The sequence below is a fragment of the Oryx dammah genome, unplaced genomic scaffold (assembly GCF_014754425.2).
Source record: "Oryx dammah isolate SB20612 unplaced genomic scaffold, SCBI_Odam_1.1 HiC_scaffold_19, whole genome shotgun sequence".
Lineage (NCBI taxonomy): Eukaryota > Metazoa > Chordata > Mammalia > Artiodactyla > Bovidae > Oryx > Oryx dammah.
The window spans coordinates 32,161,121-32,173,699 of NW_024070203.1; the positions used below are offsets into that span (position 1 = coordinate 32,161,121).

Consider the following 12,579-nt stretch of genomic DNA (forward strand, 5'->3'; position numbering starts at 1 on the left):
AAAATACTGAACCATAAGGAGAAAAGACCTCTAGTTTTGGGACCAGAGAAACTTGGATTCAAATGCCTGTGATTTTGTTTAACAGGTGGACACCTTACCTGATAACTGAGTTGTTTCCTCATCCGTAAAATGGAGATAATAACACCCTCTTTGTGAGGTTCTTTTAAGGACTGAAAACAATGCTGTGTCATCTCCATACACCACTGAGATGAAACAGTTATTCAACAGATAGCCGCTCACAGTAGTGTCATAGGTGGTGGGAACCAGAATGAGGAAGCAGAAGGTTGGAAAGTAAAGAAAATGTGTTTATTGTCACAGGATTACAACCAACAGAAATCAGCCTTGAACAAAAGTTTATTGACTCCTACACCAGGTTTTCTTTCAAAGACACTATTGGCATACAATGGTAATTTGTGAAAAACTTGAATGCTTGAAAAATCTGTTGATACTATAAATGGATCTGCTGGAATCAAAATAATCATTTTTCTTGGCTGTAGAGAGGGTGTAATAGCACCACATGATGCTTCACTGGTACAGATGGTAATTGATTAAAGTAAAGAATGTTGTTATCCATAATATTTGCATAGTTTCTGTACACCTAAAGAGAAGAATTGGCTTTGACACACCTGCTAAGAAGCGATGGAGAAGGCTCAGTGGACATGGCACTCCGCACGTCACTTGGGTTTTCGATTCAGTTTCCCTGAGTTTGCTATTGCACCTCGATGACCACAACAGCACTTGACGCAGCACCATTTCTGCGGTCAGGAGTGTGGGCTCAAGAGGTGCCTCTGCTCAGAGTCTGTCACTTGGCTTTTGGGCTGCCTCCTCTCCCAGAGGCTGGGCTGGAAGAGCCCGCTTCCAAGGGCAGGAGGTGGTTGATGGGATCTGTTTAACTGCAGTAACTCGATGCAGGCTGGAGCCTTTGCTGAAAGTTAGAAGCCCCTCACCACGGTGCGTGTGAATCGCCAACTGAAGCAGAGAAGAACAACTCTTTGCTGAGACAGAAGATTATGTAACACAGCCAATCATGGAGGTGATGTCTAAGCACTTGCACCATATTTGATTGGTTAGAAAAGAAACAAGTCCCACTTTTGCCCACAGGCAGGGTTGTGGACAGATTTACATGAAGATGTGGACGTCCTTCATGCCTACAAGGCTGTGAGTCCAAGAAGTGGGTGTGATTGGAGTTCAACTTCAAGTCTGTTGGCCACAAGTACCAGTAGTAATTTGAATTTAAAATGATGTAAATGCATGGAAACATTGCTTGCCAACTCCTAGATAACATATTTGTGTGTCAATAAATATTTGGTCACTTAATTTTTGTCTTTCATCCCAATAAGACATTTAATCTTTGTTATGACTATAAATACACAGAAATAGATTATTTTAAAATTATTTTAAAGGCTCAGAATGTAGACTTTCATTGAAAAAATGCACTACAGAAAGACTAGCACCTTGAACTTACTGGGGGGATTTCCCTAGACTTTAAAGAAAAGAATTGGGTGGAAAATTACAGCGGTAATACACTGGAAGGCTGAGGAGGGGCTGTGGCCCTCTAGCTGGTCAGTCAGTCAGTTCAGTCATTCAGTCATGTCTGACGCTTTGCGACCCCATGGACTGCAGCACGCCAGGCTCCCTTGTCCATCACGAACTGGAGCACATAGATGACATGAATACCTTCCGATTTCCCTCTGCACTGAGAGCAACATTGGCTCCAGTGCTAGGGGATGGGAAGAATATTTTATGGAAGCACTTTTGGCATCATTTTTCCCTTGTGGCTCAGCTGGTTAAGAGTCTGCCTGAAATGTGGGAGACCTGGGTTCAATCCCTGGATTGGGAAGATGCCCTGGAGAAGGAAAAGGCTACCCACTCCAGTATTCTAGCCTAGAGAATTCCACGGACTGTATAGTCCATGTGGTCACAAAGAGTCGGACATGACTGAGCAACTTTCTATTTCTATATGATAGTTAGTAATCCCACTTCCTAGGTTGTGCAGTATTCTATCTGTTTCCTCAGCACGGAACCCCTCAGTGATCAGATTTCTGAAAGTTAAAGAGGTGTGTTTTTTACCCATATTTTATATCCAGAACTTTGCATAGGTGACATGCATTCAGTAAATGTTGATTTAACTCATTATTCAAATTACTCATATAATTAGTGAATAATTGCATCTTGTGTTTTATCAGCTATTAAAATGAGTCTATATCTTCTATAAACTCTCTCTCTATAAATGCGTTTGTGTTTTTAGTCCTTAAGTTCTGGAAACCACGTTTTTCCTATATATCTTTAAAAATAGAAAATTTTAAGATTCCAGTATCAGAAATAATAAATCTATTTTCTAATAACGAGTCACATTAGAAAAAAGTATTCACTTGTTAACATCATATAGTTTTATAAAGTGTTCTCCCATGAGATCTGCACATTTAATGTGTGACAGATTGTCAGAGAATTCTAAGTGAAATGGTTTCATTTTTGTTTCAAGGAAAGTAATTCTTGAAAGACAAAAAAGATAATTAAAATAGTTGTTTTAAATTTGTACTATTTAAATAGATCTAAAAAAAACACAAAAAATAAAAATAAATAGATCTAGCTCCAATAAGAGAATTGACTAGATGCATTTAGCATTTAAATATCTAAAATGCTTCCAGGATATTCAAATGATTGTCACTTACAGATATCTAGTCATCACAGTTTTTCTGCGGTTGAAGTTGTAACATAGATACTGTTACACGTGCATTCTGCCTGCAAACAGGAGCCTCATGTAGCTGGTATGAAGGGTGTCTGAGTTGTTGGAGCAAAAACAATGTCTTCAAACTCAGAAGAAGATTCCCCCCTCATGTAATCATTAAATCTGACAGGATTTAAAATTTTCTTTCTGGACCTTGATTTGGATGATGTCAGGAAAGGCAGGTAGGAGACCCAGTCAGATGAGGTCACAGAGCAGAGCAGTGAGTGGGTGTCTGTCACCTTACAGACACCCTACAGACATGTCACCTAGGGGCACCGTGAGCCACTTCACATGTCCACGCCGACTGCTGACTCCTGGACCAGAAAACCTGCCATGTGGACATCTGTTTATTTAAATGCTCTAAAACTGTGATTCATCATGGTTGCAGGAAATGTGCCAAATACTTTCTTATGAATTTGTATGAATGTTACTGTAACCGTGTACCACATAAGACTATGTCACAGGTGACAGGGCTGTAGTCGATGCATCCCCTCACAAAGCCTTAGTCGCTCCAGGTGTCCACATGACTTGGCAGCTCCTCCCGCATCAGGCTGAGACTGTTTCCCAGCCGCACTGATGTCCAAGTCTGTCTTTATCCAGTGGACTTTAGCAGACCTGGTAGGAGGGCAGGTTTGGTTTTAACTTGCCTTCAGCCTGGGAAGATCATGGTCAGGCAGCCCCCTGTCCGAGGCACGTGAGACATTGGAGGGACCCTCCCCCGGGGATGAGCCATGCCCAGTCCTGCTTGGATCCGCCAACACCCAGCACACACATTGTGTGGAAAGAATAAACCACAGCTTTGGGACAACTGAGCTGTGGGATGGTTTTCAGTTGTGACGTGTGTGCATGCTAAGTCGCTTTAGTCCTGTCCGACTCTGCGATCCCAAGGACTGAAGCCCGCCAGGCTCCTCTGTCCATGAGATTCTCCAGGCATGAAAACTGGAATGGGATGCCATGCCCTCCTCCAGGGGGTCTTTCTGATCCAGAGATTGAACCCATGTCTCTTATGTCTCCTGCACTGGCAGGCGGGTTCTTTACCACTGGCGCCACCTGGGACAGTGAGTGGCCAAATGCTTACCAGAGTAATTAAACACACATGTCTCTAAGCATAGGATTCCCAAATCTGAAGTGCAAATGCAGATAACTCTAATATAGTTTTCTTTCTAAAAAATGATGATAAAGATGCTTTCCTCCAAGTATTTCTATTGTGGCAGTACTAAAACAATGGGGAGATTTATGGTCAGTAACTAAAACCTCAACTGTACATTTTCCTTTCTATGTACCCTTCTGTTTTTCCCTTAGGTGAAGAAGTAATAGCAATTGTGGGGACAACATGGGAAGAAAAATACAGGCACATACACAGTTGAGGTTTTCTGCTAAGTTCTCCATTATATTGGAAGCAAAATGCTATATTTTACAGTCTGGTCACACACATAGTTATAAGCAGGTACTCTGGATTTTTCTACTAAATAAACATTCAAGAAAAATAACTAGAGAAGGCATGTTTGAACCACCTATAAAGGCAGCAGAAAGAAGGAGATGAGCATTAGCTCTCAGTACTGATTAACAAGAGTTGGTGGCTACGGCTGGACAGAGGTTTTGTTCTGTCTATGATGTCTGTAAATTAGTCTCTTGTAGGTGTTGGGAACATATCTGCTTGCTTTACTGCTTCTATCTGTTATGATTTCATAAGTCAAATATTTCTCTTACAAAGTGTTTCATTACTCGTATTTTATATCCTCCTGTGAATCAATTACATCTCTCAGAAAAACAAAAATTACAAATTTAGTCGGATCAAACAAATCAAGTAGGCGAAACAGAAAATGCATGGAATCTTTGACTGTAAACAAGTCATTAATATTTCTGTGATTCTGTTGTTTATGACTCAAAAAAAATAAGAAATGAGCATGCTTGAGAACAGAGTTTTAGGTAGAGGTTTTGCATTAATGGTTGTTGCTATGGGCAAAGTGTGGAAATTCTGAAATAAAAATAAGAGATTGCTATGAATAAATAATATTTAACTAATTAAACTTTAGTCACCACTGTTGCAACCACATAAGATAGTATTCTTCTGGAATTTCGTTTCCATTTCTGCACTTTTATAAATGCATAGTATATTTAGTTAGCTTTGGAATACATCCATTAAAAAAAAAACAGCTGAAGATGTGACTAAAATGTCAGATTTTATAAATGTTAGTAAATCTTCTCTGCACCTTGCTAGTACCACTGTTGTTCAGTTGCTCAGTCATGTCTGACTCTTTGCAACCAATGGAATGCAGCATGCCAGGCTTCCCTGGCCTTCACTATCTCCCAGAGTTTGCTCACACTCATGTCCGTTGAGTCAGTGATGCCATCCAACTGTCTCATCCTCTGTTTCCCTTTTTCTTCCTGCCCTCAATCTTTCCAGCATCAGGGTCTTTTCCAATGAGTTGCCTGGCTCTTTGCATCAGATGGCCAAAGTATTGGAGCTTCAGCTTCATAATCAGTTCTTACAATGAATATTTAGGGTTTATTTCCTTTAGGATTGACTAGTTCGATGGTAGTACCATATTTTTAATCAAAAGAATTAATTTAAATATTTCAGTGAGCTTTCTAAATGTTCATATTACATTTTTCATAATGAAGATACTTTCATTGCTTTCAAATTATAAAATTAATACATAGTCACTTAAAACATTTCGGGTCACATCAGAAACCAAAAAATTTCACAATAGTATGCTCTATAGCGTTGGAAAAAATATGAATTTGATGCTTAACTTGAAGGTGGCTGTTAATTTTTCAATGGACCACTGTATCTAGTGTTGGGGGTGTGGTGTGTGTGTGTGTCCCTTTGCACTCTTTTGGAGGCAGGCAGTCCTACCCTCTGTGGAGGAATTTTTGCAAGTTGATGCTCTGGCTTTTCTGTGATCTGTTCTCCTTTTTATATCCTGACTTCTTTTTTTCATATTTTATTTTAAAAAATTTTTAATTGAAGGATAATTACATAATTTTGTGGTTTTTTGTCATATGTCAGCAAGAATCAGCCATAGGTACATCCATGTCCCCTCTATCCTGACTCTCCCTCCCATTTCCCTCCTCAGCCCACCCTTCTAGACTGCCACAGAGCCCCTATTTGAGTTTTCTGAGTCACACAAGAAATTCCCATTGGCTATCTATTTTACATATGGTATTGTAAATTTCCATGTTACTCTCTCCATAAATCTCACCTTTTCCCACCTCCCCTGCCCCCATGTCCACAGGTCTGTTCTCTATGTCTGTTTCTCCATTGCTGCCTTGAAAATAAATTCATCAGTACCATCTTTTTAGGTTCCATATATATGCATCAGTATACAATATTTGTATCTCTTTCTGACTTACTTCACTCTGTATAATAGGCTCTAGGTTCGTCCACGTCATTAGAACAGACTCAAATGCATTCTGTTTTATGGCTGAGTAGTATTGCATTGTATAGATGTACCACAGCTTCTTTCTCCATTCATCTGTTGATGGACATCTAGGTTGCTTCCATGTTCTAGCTATTGTAAATAGTGCAGCAATGAGCAATAGGATACATGTGTCTTTTTCAATTTTGATTTCCTCAGGGTATATGCCTAGGAGTGGGATTGCTGTGTCATCTTGTGGTTTTATTCCTAATATTTTAAGGAATCTCGATACCATCTTCCACAGTTTACATTCCCACCAGCAATGCAAGAATGTTCCCTTTTCTTCACACCCTCTTCAGCTTTTGTAGACATTTTGATGATGGCCATTCTGATTGGTGTAAGGTGGTATTTCATTGTAATTTTGATTTGCATTTCTCCGATAATGAGTGATGTTGAGCATCTTTTCATGTGCTTATTAGCCATCTATATGTCTCCTTTGGAGATATTTCTTTTTAGGTTTTTTTTCCCCCCTTTTTGATTGTTTTTTTCTGGTATTGAGTTGTATGAGCTGCTTGTATATTTTGGAAATTCTTTGTCAGTTGTTTCATTTGCTACTATTTTCTCCCATTCTGAGGGTTTTTTTTTTTTTTAACCTTGTTTGTAGTTTTCTTTGCTGTGCAAAAGTTTTTAAGTTTAATTAGGTCCCACTTGTTTATTTTTGTTTTTATTTCCATTACTCTAGGAGATAGGTCAAAGAAAATCTTGCTTTGATTTATGTTGAATGTTCTGTCTATGTTTTTCTCTAAGACTTTTATAGTTTCTGGTCTTACACTTAGGTGTTTAATCCATTTTGAGTTGATCTTTGTGTTTGACGTTAGGAAATGGGCTTAGTTGCTCAGTCATGTCCTGTGCTTGCGACCCCATGGACTTCAGCCTGCCAGGCTCCTCTGTCCATGGGATTCTCTAGGCAAGAATACTGGAGTGGGTTGTCATGCCCTCCTCCAGGGGATCTTCCCGACCCAGGAATAGGACTTAGGTCATCAGCATTGCAGGCAGATTCTTTACTGACTGAGCCACCAGGGAAGTCCGATGTGGCATTAGGAAGTGTTCTAATTTCACTCTTTTGCATGTAGGTGTCCAGTTTTCCCAGCATCACTTCTTGAGGAGGCTATTTTTGCCCCCTTGTATATTCTTGCCTCCTTTGTCAAAAATAAGTTAAGTGCCTGGGTTTATCTCTGGGTTCTCCATCTTGTTCCATTGGTCTATATTTCTGTTTTTGTGCCATTATCATACTGTCTTGATGACTGTAGCTTTGTAGTATAGTCTGAAGTCATGAAGGTTGATTCCTCCAGCTCCATTCTTCTTTCTCAAGACTATGTTGGCTATTTGGGGTCTTTTGTGTTTCCATATGAATTGTGAAATTTTTTGTTCTAGTTCTGTGAAAAATGCCATTGGTAATTTGATAGGGATTGCATTGAATCTGTAGATTGCATTTGGTAGTATATTCATTTTCATAATATTGATTCTTCCTACCCAGGAACATGGAATATCTCTCCATCTGTTTATGTCATCTTTGATTTCTTTCATCAGGGTCTTATGATTTTCCATTTATAGGTCTTTTGTCTCCTTAGGTAAGTTTATTACTAGATATTTTATTCTTTTTGTTGCAATGCTGAATGGAATTGATTCCTTAATTCTGATTTTTCATTTTTAGTATAGAGGAATGCAAATGATTTCTGTGTATTGAACTTGTATCCTGCAACTTTGCTGACTTCACTGATTAGCTCTTGTAATTTTCTGATAGTTTCTTCTGGGTTTTCTATGTATAGGATCATGTAATCTGCAAATAGTGAGAGTTTTACTTCTTTTCTGATCTGGATTCTTTTTATTTATTTTTCTTCTCTAATTGTATAGCTAATAATTCCAAAACTATGTTGAACAATAGTGATGAGAGTGGACATCCTTGTCTTGCTCCTTATCCTAGAAGGAATGCTTTTAGTTTTTCACCATTGAGAATTATGTTTTCTGTGGGCTTATCATATATGGCCTTTACTATGTTGAGGGAGGTTCCTTCTGTGCCCATTTTTTGAAGCATTTTTATCATAAAAGGGTGCTGAATTTTGCTGAAGACTTTTTCTGCATCTACTGAGATGATCATATTGTTTCTAATCTTTCAATTTTGTTAATATGGTATATTACATTGATTTATTTACATATATTGAAGAATCCTTGCATCCCTGAAATTGTGAGATAGTTTGAACATTTGTTGGGATTGCCTTTTGTTGGGATTGAAATGAAAACTGACCTTTTACAGTCCTGTGGCCACTGCTGAGTTTTCCAAATTTGCTGGTATATTGAGTGCAGCACTTTCACAACATCATCTCTTAGGACTTGAAATAGCTCAACTGGAATTCCATCGCCTCCACTAGCTTTGTTTGTAGTGATGCTTCCTAAGGTCCACTTGACTTCACATTCCAGGATGTCTGGCTCTAGGTGAGTGACCACAACATTGTGGCTATCTGAGTAATGTAGATCTTTTTTTGTACAGTTCTTCTGTGTATTCTTGCCACCTCTTCTTAATATCTTCTGCTTCTGTTACGTCCATACCATTTCTGTCCTTTATTGTGCCCATCTTTGCATGAAATGTTCCCTTGGTATCTCTCCTTTTCTTGAAGAGATTTCTAGTCTTTCCCATTCTGTTGTTTTCCTCTATTTCTTTGCATTGATCACTGAGGAAGGCTTTGTTACCTCTCCTTGCTATTCTTTGGAACTCTGCATTCAAATGGATACGTCTTTCCTTTTCTCCTTTGCCTTTAGCTTCTCTTCTTTCTCAGCTATTTGAAAGGCCTCCTCAGACAACTATTTTGCTTTTTGCATTTCTTTTTTCTTGGGGATGGTCTGATCCCTGCCTCCTGTACAATGTCACAAACCTCCATCCATAGTTCTTCAAGCACTCTATCAGATCTAATCCCTTGAATCTATTTGTCATGTCCACCATGTAACTATAAGGGATTTGATTTAGGTCATACCTGAATGGTCTAGTGATTTTCCCTACTTTCTTCAATTTAAGTCTGAATTTTGCTATCAGGAGTACATGATCTGAGCCACAGTCAGCCTCTGGTCTTGTTTTTGCTGATTGTATAGTGCTTCCCTATCTTTTGCTGCAAAGAATATAATCAATCTGATTTCAGTGTTGACCATCTGGTGATGTCCATGTGTAGAGTCTTCTCTTTTTGTTGGAAGAGGGTGTTTGCTATGACTAGTGCATTCTCTTGGCAAAAGTCTATTAGCCTTTGCCCTGCTTCATTTTGTACTCCAAGGCTGAATTTGCCTGTTACTCCAGGTATCTCTTGACTTCCTACTTTTGCATTCCAGTCCCCATAATGAAAAGGAGATCAAATTGCCAGCATCTAGTGGATCATCAAAAAAGCAAGAGAGTTCCAGAAAAACATCTACTTCTGTTTTATTGACTATGCCAAAGCCTTTGACTGTGTGGATCACAAGAAACTGTGGAAAATTCTTCAAGAGATGACACTACCAGACCACCTGACCTGCCTCCTGAGAAATCTGTATGCAGGTTAAGAAGCAATAATAAGTACTGAACATTAAACAACAGACTGGATCCAAACTGGGAAAGGAGTATGTCAAGGCTGTATATTGTCACCTTGCTGATTTAACTTTTATGCAGAGTACATCATGTAAAATGCCGGGCTGGATGAAGCACAAGCTGTAATGAAGATTGCTGGGAGAAATATCAATAACCACATATATGCAGATGACACCACCACTATGGCAGAAAGCAAAGAACTAAAGAGCCTCTTGATGAAAGTGAAAGGGGGGAGTGAAAAAGTTGGCTTAAAACTCAACATTCAGAAAACAAAGATCATGGCATCTGGTACCATCACTTCATGGCAAATAGATGGGGGAACAATGGAAACAGTGACAGACTTTATTTTCTTGGACTCCAAAATCACTGCAGATGGTGACTGCAGCCATGTAATTAAAAGATGCTTGATCCTTGAAGAAAAGATATGAGAAACCTAGACAGCATACTAAAAAACAGAGACATTACTTTGCCTACAAAGTTCTATTTGGTCTAAGCTATGGTTTTTCCATAATCATGTGTGGATGTGAAAGTTGGACTATAAAGAAAGCTGAGCACCAAAGAATTGATGCTTTTGAACTGTGGTGTTGGAGAAGACTCTTGAGAGTCCCTCAGACATCAAGGAGATCAAACTAGTCCATCCTAAAGGAAATCAGTCCAGAATATTCATTGGAAGGACTGATGCTGAAGCTGAAGCTCCAGTACTTTGTCCACCTGATGCAAAGAACTGACTCATTGGAAAAGACCCTGATGCTGGGAAATACTCAAGGTGGGAGGAGAAGGGGATGACAGAGGAGATGGTTGGATGGCATCACTGACTTGATGGACATGAGTTTGAGGAAGCTCTGAGAGTTGGTGATGGACAGGGAAGCCTGGTGTGCTGCAGTCCATGCGGTCTCAGAGTCAGACACAGCTAAGCAACTGAACTGACTGACTGCATCGCTGGAATAAACCCGATTTGATTGTGGTGTATGAGCTTTTTAATGTGTTGTTGAATTCTGTTTGCTAGATTTTTTTGATGACTTTTGCATCTATGTTCATCAGTGATATTAACCTGTAATTTTCCTTTTTGTGTGTTGTGTGCCTGGTTTTGGTATCAGGGTGATTGTGACCATGTAGAATGAGTTTGGAAGTGTTCCTTCTTCTGCAATTTCTTGGAAAAGTTTCAAAAAAATAGACATGAGCCCTTCTATAAGTGTTTGATAGAAGTCCCCTGTGATGCCATCTGGCCCTGGGCTTCTGTTTGTGTGTGGGGGAGATTTTTAATCACTGTTTTGATTTCAGTTTTTGTAATTGGGTTGTTCATATTTTCTATTTCTTTCTGGTTCAGTCTTGGAAGGTTGAACTTTTCTAAGAATCTGTCCATTTCCTCTAGGTTTTCCATTTTATTAGCATATAGTTGCTCATAATATTCTCTTCTGATCTTATGTATTTCTGTGTAGTCTATTGTAACCTCTCCTTTTTCATTTTTAGTTTTGTTGATTTGACTTTTCTCCCATTTTTTTCTTGATGAGTCTGGCTAGTGGTTTGTCAATTTTGTTTATTTTCTCAGAGAACCAGCTTTAACTATATTAATCTTTGCTATTGCTTCCTTCATTTCTTTTTCATTTATTTCTGCTCTGATCTCTATGATTCTTTCCTTCTGCAGACTTTGGGATCTTTTGGTTCTTCTTTTTCCAGCTGCTTTAGATGTAGAGTTAGGTTGTCTATTCTTGTTTCTTGAGGTATGATTTTATTGCTATAAACTTCCCTCTTAGGACTGCTTTTGCTGAACCACATAGATTTTGGGTCGTAGAGTTTTCATTGTCACTTGTTCCTAGGAATCTTTTGATTTCCCTTCTCATTTCTTCAGTAACCTCTTTATTATTTAGTAATGCATTTTAGTAACACAAAGTCCATGAGTTTGTGTTTTTTGCAGTTTTTTTTTCCTATAGTTGATATCTAGTCTCACAGTGTTGTGGTCAGAGAAGACACTTGATACAATTTCAATTTTGTTAAATTTACTGAGGCTTGATTTGTGGCCCAAGATGTGGTCTATCCTAGAGGATGATCCATGTGCACTTGAGAAGAAAGTGTATTCTTCTGCATTTGGATGAAATGTCTTGACATCAATTAGGTCCATTTGGTCTATGTTTCATTTAAGGTTTGTGTTTCCTTATTGATTCTGTTTTGATGATTTGTCCATTGGTGTAAGTGGGTGTTAAAGTCCTCTACTATTATTGTGCTACTGTTGATTTCCCCTCCTATTAGGGTTTGCCTTATGTATTGAGGTGCTCCTATGTTGGGTGCATAAACAATTACAATTGTTATGCCTTCTTCTTGGATTGATCCCTTGATCATTAGGTAGTGTCCTTTGCCTCTTATAGTATTCTTTATTTTAAAATTTATTTAGTCTGAAATAAGGATTGCCACTCTGGCTTTCTTTTGGTTTCCATTTGCATGGAATATTTTTTTCCATCCTCTTATGTGTCTTTTTTCCATCCTGTATGTGTTTCTGAAGTGGGTCTGAAGTGGGTCTCTTGTAGGCAGTATATATATGGGTCCTGCTTTATCTTTTGGTTGGTGCATTCAATCCATTTACATTTAAGGTAATTATTGATACATGTATTCCTATTGGCATTTTCTTGATTGTTTGGGGTTTGTTTTTGTAGGTCTTTCCTTTCTCTTGGGTTTACTGGCTATGTAAGCCCCTTTAGTATTTGTTGCATGGCTGGTTTGGTGGTGCTAAATTCTCTTAACTTCTGCTTATCTGTAAAGCTTTTGATTTCTCCATCAATTTTGAATGAGCTTTTTGTTGCATATAGTAATCTTGGTCATAGATTTTTCTCTTTCAGTACTTTAAATTATCCTGTGATACCCTTCTGGCCTGCAGAGTTTCTGCTGAA

General features: G+C 38.7%; 1 long non-coding RNA gene across 1 annotated transcript; it reads right to left on the reverse strand.

Annotated features, from left to right (window-relative positions):
- Positions 1-8,290: 8,290 nt before the first annotated feature.
- On the reverse strand, positions 8,291-10,707 carry LOC120878562. The gene is made up of 3 exons (XR_005724581.1): positions 10,630-10,707; positions 9,547-9,548; positions 8,291-8,318 (listed from the first exon to the last, which is right to left on the reverse strand). It is a non-coding gene; the product is annotated as an uncharacterized LOC120878562 (long non-coding RNA).
- Between the last annotated feature and the right edge of the window lie 1,872 nt (positions 10,708-12,579).